The sequence below is a fragment of the Podarcis bocagei genome (genome assembly GCF_964188305.1).
Source record: "Podarcis bocagei genome assembly, chromosome: 1".
Taxonomy (NCBI): domain Eukaryota; kingdom Metazoa; phylum Chordata; class Lepidosauria; order Squamata; family Lacertidae; genus Podarcis; species Podarcis bocagei.
The window spans coordinates 31909018-31920771 of NC_138125.1; the positions used below are offsets into that span (position 1 = coordinate 31909018).

The 11754-nt window shown below is 42.6% G+C and overlaps 1 long non-coding RNA gene across 1 annotated transcript; it reads right to left on the reverse strand.

Annotated features, from left to right (window-relative positions):
• Positions 1-1767: 1767 nt before the first annotated feature.
• LOC308576056 lies at positions 1768-10094 on the reverse strand. The gene is made up of 2 exons (XR_014003033.1): positions 10021-10094; positions 1768-1969 (listed from the first exon to the last, which is right to left on the reverse strand). It is a non-coding gene; the product is annotated as an uncharacterized lncRNA (long non-coding RNA).
• Positions 10095-11754: the final 1660 nt, after the last annotated feature.

Here is an 11754-nt window from a genome sequence, read left to right on the forward strand (position 1 = left end):
TTCCCTGGCATGGACTAGGCTCAGCCTACAGTGTTTTGCTGTAGGTTCTGGAAGGTTCTCTCACTTGGAACTGTTTAAATACAGCAGTGCCTATGGGCTTGTCTACATTTGAACATTATTCAGCTGTTAATCTTCATTTTCCCCATTTGAATTAGACCAGAGGGATCTGCATCTGACTTTATATAGGAGGAGCAACTTCATCCCCCTCCCCCCTGACATTCATACCAGTAGGCATTGCTTTTAATTTGTTGATTCTACGGTGCCAATTAATTACTGATAGGGCATGTGCACAGGTAGCTGCACATGCACCTTGTTTTTGTTCTGGTTGTGTGTTTTTTTAGTTGCCATTAAATTGTGCAAACGTGCACAGTCAGGCAACTGTAAATGTGTTTGTGTTCAGTTTTCTGATTTTGTGTAGATCTGAGGGACCAAAAGAATTATATATATTTAAAAGGCTATGATCCTGACTCATGCTTACGATCATGATGGAAAATGAAGAAAACCAATTGAAAATCACACTTTTCAGTTTGCTGCCCAACGTATCCAGTGTAGAATTATTATTATTTTCTGATTTCGTGTCTGTGCACACACTTCCTGTTGCTTTGTATGGGGCACTTTCTGTGTGTGAGAGAGTGTGAGCAGGGTGCTTTCTGTGTGATGGTATATTCAGTATATGTTCTCTGTGTTTTTGTGTGAGGCGCTAAGTATACTTTTTCTCTCCTTCCCATGCTCCACTTTTCCCTCCTTTATATTCCTGCCCCTGGAATTTTTTAATATGGTTTTCTTGTGCAGTTTTCTGATTGTGAAAATCTGAGGGGTCAAAAGGAGGGAAATAGTTTGGGAAAGAATTGAAAGCACTGAGGAAGTAGTGGTCGTGGAAAGGGGAGAGGCAGCAATTGACAGCTGATCCATCTACCCCAAAACACCGAAACAAATTTTCTACGAATCTGAGCAGAGTGATTTGGAGCCTGATTTTCCCCAAGTAGTTGGATTATCACTGTCTTGGGTTGTTGCAGTTTAGGGGATGATGCAGATTACGGAAAATAGAACGCAAACAGCTGCAAACATATACAAGTCCAATGTCTTTTGCAATCTGCCTACTTAATCAAAAAGGATAATTTCTCCTTTTATTATCACAGGTCTTGCACAACTATGTTAAATCAAATTGATCTCAAACAATAATTTAAAAAACTTGACAAACTGATGAGAAGAATAATAAAAACCAGAAGCACATTGGATGAAAAGTTTACTCCTGTGCTTAAATGGGTGATTTCAGTATTGGATGGAAGACAACTAATTCTAGGACCAAACAAGTTCATGAAACAATTAATTAAGTGGGGAGGAGCAGGGTGGTCACTGTTTTTAATTGTTAATTCTTATTTTTAGGAAAAGGAATTGAGTTGCAAAATGGCTCTGTAACCAGAAATGCAAATGAATCAGTCAGGTCCATTGGAAGTACGGTACTGATCAATTGCAAAGGGACTAGATTCCACCATAGCATTAAAATAAATAAATAAAAGCAATACCTACAGTTTATCAAAACCCCAAAGCCTTGATCAACTTAATGCTGCAATCACTATAAACTATTTTCACCAAGAACCATATCATCTGACTGCTTATGGTGGCAGTTTGATAGATTTGAGGTGCATCCATTTTGTGCATTGCCCGTCAACCAAACATAGCTGTATGTTGCCCTTTAAGAAACCACAATGGCTCTAGTGGAATTGATTGGTATAACAGGGAGCCGATACATCTGAGCCTGAAGTGTCTTTTTCTTTTCTTTTGCAGTCCTCATTCAATAAATCAAGCTGTGTGAAGTTCCTTCCTGTCTGGAGATAGAGCAGAGAGACTCTTACGATGAGCTTACAATGCCATTGATGTCTTGCAAAAATAAGACACACATTTGCAGGCAGTAATTAGCCCTTCTGTGGCACCAGAACGAGCAGCCTCTGAGCATACCCAGAGTGCCCTGCAAAAAGAGATATGCAGTTGTCAGAGAAATTATAAAGTTGTCTGCATGTTGCAGGAGAAGAAAGCTTCTGGATGAACATTGAGTGCAATGTACGTAACTAACTGAGACTTCACAGTTCACTTGCAGAGAGGGGGAACGGACTGCAGTGGGTGTTGAAACTAATGTGCACTAGCCACAGAGAGCCACATATGGACAGATGGAAATGATTTCACAATTGCTCATGCTGTCGGCATAGCTTTCAGGTATGGAACCTTGAAAAACAATGTCTACAAAAGCACCATTAGAAAAACTCAAACTGGGATGTTTCAGAGGCTGAAGTGTGCATACAACCATAGAGATAATGCTACACCATAGGTAAAGCAAACCAAGGAAGTGAGGGGAAATTGCACAGAAGAAAGGAAGATAGGTAGGAGATCTGGATTGTTCATCAGTGCCATAGATGGGTTACCTTGGCCATCTTTCCCAGGGACACTGCTATAGAATTTTACAACACAAATAGTTTAACACGTTGAGTGGGATCCAACGTAGTCATCCCATGAAAGGAAGGATCTTCTGTTCACAGAAAGGGAGTTGCAACTCTTCTTCCCTTCAAAGAAACTCCTTCCATGAATGAAGTACTCCCTGTTCAGATTTCCATCTGTAATTATTAAAGGCAGATTATCTGATTTACGCAGAACAAAAAGGTATACCCATTTAATTTCTCGCTGGCTTCAAATTACTAATGGAAAAGGAGATTTCTTAGATGAAGAATTGGCAGTGTTAATATAAGATAAATCCCCAGGAAGAAGAAGAATCACACCTCAATCCAAAACAACATCTGTTTGGAAGGAAATCCCATTGAATTTGATGTTACTATCTTGGAAGCATGTCTTTTTGGCATTCAGCTATGGATTTCCCTTTTCTCAGTTTAATTCTTTCAATTTCACCAAACAAACTGCAAGTTTTAAAACACCATCTAACAAGAGCTTTGCCATTTCGGAAGCGTACAAAGAACACATTGATGAGTGTCTGCGTCGCCACGAGTGTTCCTTTCCCTCCCTTCATCTCCGTTCTGCAGCTTGCAATCCTGGAGTCCCCACCTGTCTCCCCATCTCTCTTGGACATGACATGTTTCATTCTGGGCTCCTCAATCTTCCCTATTAGGAGAGATTGCAGGTTCAGGGGACAGACATAGGCACCTGTCACAGCTGCTGCATATCACCTCTCAACCAAGCAATGGCCTCATCTTCTTCAATCTATCACCCCTGCTTCCTGCCACGCTCACTCTCATCAAAACGCTGTGAGGTTCCCCCGAGAGCCCCCAAAGATCTGCAAACAGCCCAGTCTTCTTTGCTCTTAGATTGATCCTCTCCAGCCTTGTGGCAGGCTGGATAGATTGATGATGATTGCGAGGGATTCAAATGGCGACCAAAGAAATTGCTGACTAGGTGGCACAAAAGATGGCGGCGCCGGGGGTTTTCACGACGATGACAAGATAACAAAGTTATCTACACAGGAAAGAACTTCCTAGAAAATCCCTTATAAAACTTGCTTCCTTAGCAAGATCACTTTCCTAAAGCACTTAAATAAGATGCTGACTGCAGGGACTGAAAATGCTATTTTAGCACTTTTGATATCTCTATAGAGCTCTAAGGCCTGCAAACCTATAAGGCCAAACCATCTCGGCCCCTTATAGATCAAAGAGCTGACAGGAACTAGGTCAGACTGGCCATCTGCATGGGTGGTATCCTAACACAAGGACAGCCCAGGAAAAATATTACCTGCATTTTATTTTATTTTTATTTTATTTTTTGGAGTAGGGAATACCCCCTGCATTTCTTTCTGGTTAAGTGATATAGAATCAATCTAAATCAGTGCCCAGAAATCGGCCACGTGGACTCAAATGTGGCAAATGTTGAGTTAAGATGGCTTGACTATTCCATTTACATATCACAAATTAGACCATGTTGCATTCTGTAACCCCAAATGAGGTTCGCTTCTCAGTGACCTGTAGGTTGACTGTTCATCCTTATTTCTTTGTGGAAAGGTTACACAACTTCAGCTGTTTATCAAATAATAGTTCTGATTTTTTTCTGGGGCAGTTAGGCAACATTGGCTATTTATTGAGCAATAATACTGATTTGTTTAGCCATCATGACTAGCCCTGTCCTCCATTAATTCGCTTAATCCCCTCTTAAAGCCATTTAAGATAATGGCCATTGCTACATCTTGCAACAGCAGAATTATGTGCCGTGCAATGAAGTTCTTTTGTCCATCCTGAATGACATCAAGTACAGAATTAGGAGGGAAGGATAAAATAAAACTAAACTCTGGACACTTTTTCCACATCATGTACCATTTATAAACCTTTATCAGGATCTCCTTGGTTATTTTGTCATTGCTCCCTAAACTGAAAAGGAAAAAAACATTTCCTGGGGAACTGCCTGGTCATTTTGGTTGCTGCTTTTTGCATCTTTCCAGTTCCATAATATCCTTTTTGAGAGAGGGCAACCTGAGCCAAATATAGGATACCTAATGTGGCATATGGACATTATACTTGCAGTTTTAATTTTAATCCCTTTTTAAATAATCCGTTGCCTGCACAATGAGTTAATGTCTTAATTGAACTATCCATCACGATCCTGAACTCATTTGCCTGCTGTTGCTGCCCCATCAGTGAGAAGTTAGGAAATTTTGTTTCAACTTTATCTTTATTTGCATTGCCATTTTTGCTGCCCAGTTACAGATTTGGAGAAATCTTTTTGAAGCTCTTAACAGTTTTCACCATCCTGAATAAATGGTTGTTTCCTGCAAGCTTGGCTGCCCCTCTGCTGACCCCTAAGACTTGGGCAAGCCCCTGGCTCCCTCCCTGTATGTCTTCATTTCATATTCTTGAAAGTAAAGAGTCAACAAAGGGTCAAAGACTTTTGCAGTATATTTCTGGAAACCTTTTTTTTTTTACAGTGACAGTAACAAAGTCACCTGTCTGCAGGTAATGGGGGCGGGAGAGATAACAATTAGCATTGCTAATTGGCCTCCCTTAAAAAAAAAAAAAGCTGATTCCACATATTTCTCAGAAAACTCAACAAAAGTTCTGAACTCTCCCTCTCACTAGATAAGTGCTTTTTTATTGTAGCTGTAAAACAGGGGAGTGCACAGCCCCAAAATTGTGCAGGCATGCAGGTGGGTGAGTTGTATTTTTCATCATTAATCATGTCACAGAAAATAATAACAATGAATGAGCAATTGCACATCCCCAAATACAAAACGTTGTGCTTTGAGAGGTGGGAAAATGCTGTGTCCCTCCACAACTTTGGAGGAAACATGCAACAAATGAGAAACAAAAGATGCATTTATTGTACATGAAACTGTGCAAAAAGGCCCTCCTTCACTTCAGGTGCTGCGGAAGTTATGGAGCAATTGCAAGCCATGATGCAGGGCATTCCCTGTCAGTTTGCATCTAGGGGAGCACTGAACCACAGAAATACAGACCTCTGTAGGTGAGCTGGGTTTGTGCTCTCCAGAAAGCTGCGAGATGTCAAGTGCCCAATGAAGAAATTATTGAGAGCAAGTGTGTTTCTCTCCTCTTGCCCTCCAGACAAGAACTCATTGGTAGAGAGAGACCTCTAGTGATTGCTGGAGGGAGCCCGAGTTCCTCTACAAAGCTGTACGGTTCAGAAAGCAGCTTTAGCACTGTAACCGGATCCGTTCTGAAGTATTTCAAAATTTCTTTGACATAGCATGCCAGATTCTGAAGGAGCTCACACACACACGCTATCTACTATGAATTTGTTAGTCTATGTATCATAAAGTAAATGTGCCTATTCTCCCATGTGTTAGATGGTCATGAAGTGAGAGCTCTTTCAGACAACCTGTTTATTGATCATTCATCCTGATTTGCTTGCACAAAGCTTATGTGGCGGTTAGACTATGTTCCGTCTTTACTGAGCATTCATTCTTCTTTGTTTGACGGGGTGGTTATTTGGCAATGAGCATTCATCATGATTTGCTGGTGCTGTGTTTATAAGTCTTCCCATTAATCATTCATTCATTCCATACTTTTGAATACAATTCCCCATCACTTTCCTAACTGCAAAAAGTGAGGGTTTTTTTTGGAGGGGGGTGGATTTGTTTCGCAAGGGAGACAGATTGCTTTATTCCACTTCAATTGTAGTAACCTAAATTTCTGGTATGTGCTTGATTCCGTCCCGGAGGCATCTTGCTGCTCTCCTCTTCAGGTTACAGTCTTATGCAAACTGCATTAGTATTTCCATATAAACATGTGCATTGGATTGGGCTTTTGTGTGTGAAATGTATGAAGATTGTCGTGTTTAATAAGCATTTGAAATGTGAGTTTTTTGTTCATTGCATATGCAGTGGTAATGACTAACCGAGTGAGAATGTGATGTAATGGATTATGACCAAGGAGACCCAGATTCAAATCCCAACTCAGCCATAAAGCTCACTGAGTTGGTCACCCTGTCCTGACTTCACAGGATTGTTATGAGAATAAAATGGGAGGGAAGGCGTATATGGAGCCGTGAGCTTCTTGTGTTGGCTAGTAGCAACACCTAATCTAGTTCTCTAGCACATATTCACAGTGTGAAATAGGGGTGGGAGTGCCTGCCAATTGATTATCTGTTTCTCATTTTTCCAGTGGTAAATTCACTTCCTCACGTTTTGCAGCATTTTGCTTTTTTATTTATATTGTTTTAAAAAAATCTTTGTGAAAATTCACCCGCATTTTAGCGGCAATTTCTCCCAATAAACACATATTTAAATGGAGTTTTGACTAATGTACACATTCTCTGCAAGCAATTTCCATCAGTATAATGCATTTTTGTATGTTATTCTCACTAGTATCTTCACTTTTGTGCACACTTCCCCCTAATATTTGCATTTGCGTGAAAAAGTTTGGTTTGGAGAACTTCACTGCAAAATTTGAACAAATGCAAATTTTGAAGGATGGTTTTGTTTCACTTCTTACACTGTTTTGGAAAGCGTGTGTTTGACAGAGCCAGCTTTTTATGCATACTGAATTGACTATCTCCCCCAATCCTAGTGTGGAATAAGCAGGTTGACCAGAATCTACAGGTGAGGTTCACAAAGTCTCCTAAATGCAATTGACCTGCGTGTAGGAAATCTGCAGCATTCAGCATGGTCCTTAGTCACCTGAGCGCTCAGCAGCTTCCTAAGCACCTTCTGTCTTTCCAAAATAAAAAAAATTCCTTCCAGTAGCACCTTAAAGACCAACTAAGTTAGTTCTTGGTATGAGCTTTCGTGTGCATGCACACTTCTTCAGATACACTGAAACAGAAGTTGCCATATCCTTCTATATAGTGAGAAGGTGGGGAGGGGTGTTACTCAGAAGGGTGGTGGGAATGGGAGATTGGCAGATAGCTGAGATGAGCCTCTGGAAGGAAATTTTTTTATTTTGACTATGGCAGACCAACACGGCTACCTTTCTGTCTTTCCAGTCTGCTTTCCTGCATCCCAGCCTGCAAATGAATCAGACAGAAAGAGCTGATCTACCTCCTCCCTACCGTCTCTTATTCCCAAATTAGCCCAAACCCCACTGAACCCCAGATGGGGATGAGGCAAAGGATTTCTGCCTGGGCTCCCATTATTGTGGGAGAATGTTTTATTTTCTTAAGGGGAATGAAGAGTAATGGGGGGGGGGGGGAGCAGTAGAAATGCAACGCAGCATGTGTACCAGCAGCCAGGCGGATGTCCTTGTCCTGCAAGGTTATGGATCTATTCTAGCTTGATTTAAAAAAAAAAAAATCCCCTATGGAAGCTGGGGATTCATAAAACAAATAAGAGCCAGGCATCTTGCAGCAACTGCCCATAGTGTGGGAAGGAAATGGGTCATAGTGGAAGAAGTGTTAGCAAGCAACAGAGGTTATCAAAGAGGTGCATATTGGGAAAGGAGAACACTGTGAGCAAAAGAAGGAGATGGCCCTCAAAATCTAAACAGCTACTTTCTGCTCTTCTGTTTATGAGGGCCAAACTGCATGGGTCACAGGTGATCTGTGATGGGATCACCTGATATCTTTTACTTTCACTAAACTCCGCTGTGGGAGGGGATCCTTTTCGTGCCTCCTCTGCTTCTGGGAGACAAGTGAAGAAAAGAGTTTGTAGTAACAGGACGGGGAAGCACCTGTCACTCTTCACCAGCCAGATTCACCTCTGCCTCTTTGCCTCCCTCCTCCCCTGCTTCAGCTTCTGCCTCTGCCTCCAGTAACTTCTCCCTGCCACAGACTCTCCCAGCTCACTAAGCCCTGTTACCCCTTCAGCTGCTGACACTTCCTCTTCCCAGTCTTTTCCCTCTTCTCTCTTTGACCACTCATGGTTGCCCCACCACCACTCCCTGGGCTCTGAACTTCCCGACATATGATAAATATTTACCTCACTTGAAGCCACAGTTGTGATAGGTACAAAATCATCTTCCTACCCCTGGCCCCATGGGTGGTCCAACTTTCATTTCCAGGGATGCTATGGGATGTGAAGACTGCATAGCAACATAATGACCCCCCCACCCATTCCCAATTCTATGCCTTCCCCCCACCCCCCAAAAAAATTCTCCTTGTATTCCTCTCCCCTGCAGACTGGCAGGCATTTTGCCTGTAAACAAACAGAAGCAAATAAACCCAAAACCCGCCTGAAAGCTCCATATTACTGTATTTGTTTTGCTCTCGAAGTACATTTGCTCACTCCTTGGCTGCAGCCCATTGGTCAGCTGTTCACTTAACAGTTTATTTATCTGGTGCAAAAGTTTGAGCCCTTCCCTTCCCCCATCTCCACCCACCATCTGGCCATTGGTTTGGAAATCTGTTCCACTTGACCTCTAGCTGACCAAAGCTTCTCTGTTTCGACTGTCCTGCCATGGGCTCCTCTAGGCGTTCCCAGCTCAGCTCTGGCAGTTTTAGCTGAATATGCAAATATTCCCCCAGCCAGCTGGTGTCTGCCTCCCAGAAACACATGTTCACAAGCCCAGTGGACTGTTGAGGAAAGGAGGGAGCAAATCTCTGCACCCAGGCCTGCGGGCTGCGGAGAGAAAGTGACTTTAGCAAGGAATTATACAGCAAACAGATGGGAGGAAGAGAGCTACGGGATCGGGAGGAACAGGCCAGATTGTCTGTGTATATGTATGTACATGCTGTATACATATATTTGCCTGTGTGTGCTTGTTAATACATTTATTATAGTTTTGCTAGGCCTTCTCCCACCTGTGTTCAAACTGGGAAGTGTGCACCTCTATGAGGATACTTAGAATGAGGCTGTTTAATGACGCAAGAGTCTAGAAGGCTATAAATCTATTCGACAATAAGGACAGACCACTATCACAGCGTACACAGTTCACGTATTTCCAAAAACGGTAAGAAAGCCGTTTGACATACATTGTTCTTTCAGAACTTATTAGGTTTAGCACTGCTGCTTCTCTGAGATTCTTGGGAGGTTTGGAGGTGTTGTGTTTTAAAATGCAAGGCTTTCCTTTAAAGAAAGAACTATTTGATAGCCATAGCACGTGATTCTCTTGATATTAAAGTATGACCACCAGCTACATATAACTAATACAAACATATCAGTGTGGGTTGTGTTTTTTTAACCTGTTAAACATAATGTCTCCCTCCCCCCTCCCCCCAATGCTGGGACTTACAATAAAATGATCCCTAGGCCAAAGTGCTTTAAATGGATGTTGAGGATGTGACCATGAGGGTCACGGTGTTCTTTGTGTCATTTGGCTTTGCATAGGTTTTGGATTTTTTAAGACCTAGAAGGCATGGAAGAATGAGCTGGTTTAGAGCCATGACGCAGGATGAGGCGGCTTTAATTCTTTGCCATCACCACTATGTTTGTGATCAGAATCAGATACCATCACACCTGCAATTTGCAACAGGATGAAAGCCTTCATTGGCACCAATCACACAAGGCCAAACACCACAAATAATATGACAGCTAATGTTGCCCTTGCCCACACACACCAGGTTGCCCCTCCCCTTTCAAAGAATTACATAATTTGAAAATCTAACTACAATAATAATTTTAAGAACCTAAATATTACCTACATCTTTGTTAGAAAGTGAAGGAAAATCTAACAGGACCCCATTGTCCATAGAAAGGTCACATCGACGCCATACATTTAAAGCAAATGACTTCCCCCAAAGAATCCTGGGAATTGTCGTTTGGTAAGGATGCTGGGGAAGGGACGCGGGTGGCGCTGTGGGTAAAAGCCTCAGCGCCTAGGGCTTGCCGATCGAAAGGTCGGCGGTTCGAATCCCCGCGGCGGGGTGCGCTCCCGCTGCTCGGTCCCAGCGCCTGCCAACCTAGCAGTTCGAAAGCACCCCCGGGTGCAAGTAGATAAATAGGGACCGCTTACCAGCGGGAAGGTAAACGGCGTTCCGTGTGCTGCGCTGGCTCGCCAGATGCAGCTTTGTCACGCTGGCCACGTGACCCGGAAGTGTCTCCGGACAGCGCTGGCCCCTGGCCTATAGAGTGAGATGGGCGCACAAACCCCAGAGTCTGTCAAGACTGGCTCGTTCGGGCAGGGGTACCTTTACCTTTACCTTTAAGGATGCTGGGAGTTGTGGTTCTGCGAGGGACAAACTACAGTTCCTAGGATTCTTTGGGGGAAGCGATGTGCTTTAAATATATGGTGTGGATTTGACCAAAGTCAAGGCAAGGACAAAGATCTGACAGCCCTGAACTTTTTATAAAAGTCGTCCCAAGGGAAAAACTTCATTTTGAAGTAGTTTGACATCACATATTTATAAAATCCTTTAGGCACTCCAGTCTAAACATTGCCTTATTAATATGCAGCCTTAATACTGAGAGGGCCAGGAATGGGAAGAGAAAGCTGGGGATCTTATTAACATTAGTCAGCAGCATATGGCTGTCAGTCCTGGCTCATGCTATGGCGAGCCAGTAGCCTACATTGTGGTGCATAAGATTGCTAAGGTTGGAGTGATCAAAGTTAAAATCCTATTCAACCATGGCCATGATGCTCACTGAGTGATATTAGACAAGTCCCTTACGTTTCAGCCTAACCTGCCCCACAAGATTGCTTTGAAAATTGGGAGGGTAAGGAGCTAATACCTTGTCCTAAGCTGTTTGGAAGAAGAGTGGGTATGATTTTTATCAATTTCAGGTGTCTCTGGCCAAGACAACTCAGATTTAGTTCAAAGGGAAGTTAGAGAACAGGTGGTCATAGTTTCAATATACTGAGAAGACAAAGTTGAGAGGCTATGGCTAGAACATGTGAAAAATGCAAGTTTATAAACCAAAACAGATACATAATTAATTAATACACTGAATATTCCATACAAGCATAGTTTCTTCAGGTTTTTAAAGGGGAAGAAAGCCTGAGCTTCCCTATATAGCCATCACTGAAAAACTGAAGATAATTCAACCTTCCCTTCCCAGCCCAGTCTTGACAGCAGCAGTATGGTCCTTTAAGCACAGCCCTTTGGGCTTAATGTTAACTTGGTTGGCATGTTCAGATGCAGCCAACAGATGCTGTTTTTCTTCCTGGCTGCAGGCAAGAACTATGAAATCAAGAACCACTAACCATCTCTCCAAGAAGGGAAACGAGAAAGGCAGGTTAAATAGGGTAAAAAGGGACGCTCTAGTTCGAGGGATGAGAAGATGTACCGCCCTTGTGCGGGATGATGACATCGACAGATTCAACTGATAAAGAAAGGTTTGATTACGAACAAATACACAAATATAAAGCACAGTAGGCCTACTTGGTCAGTTCATAGTACCAGAAGTTCCATCATATCCTGAACCTTCCCTGTTTCTCT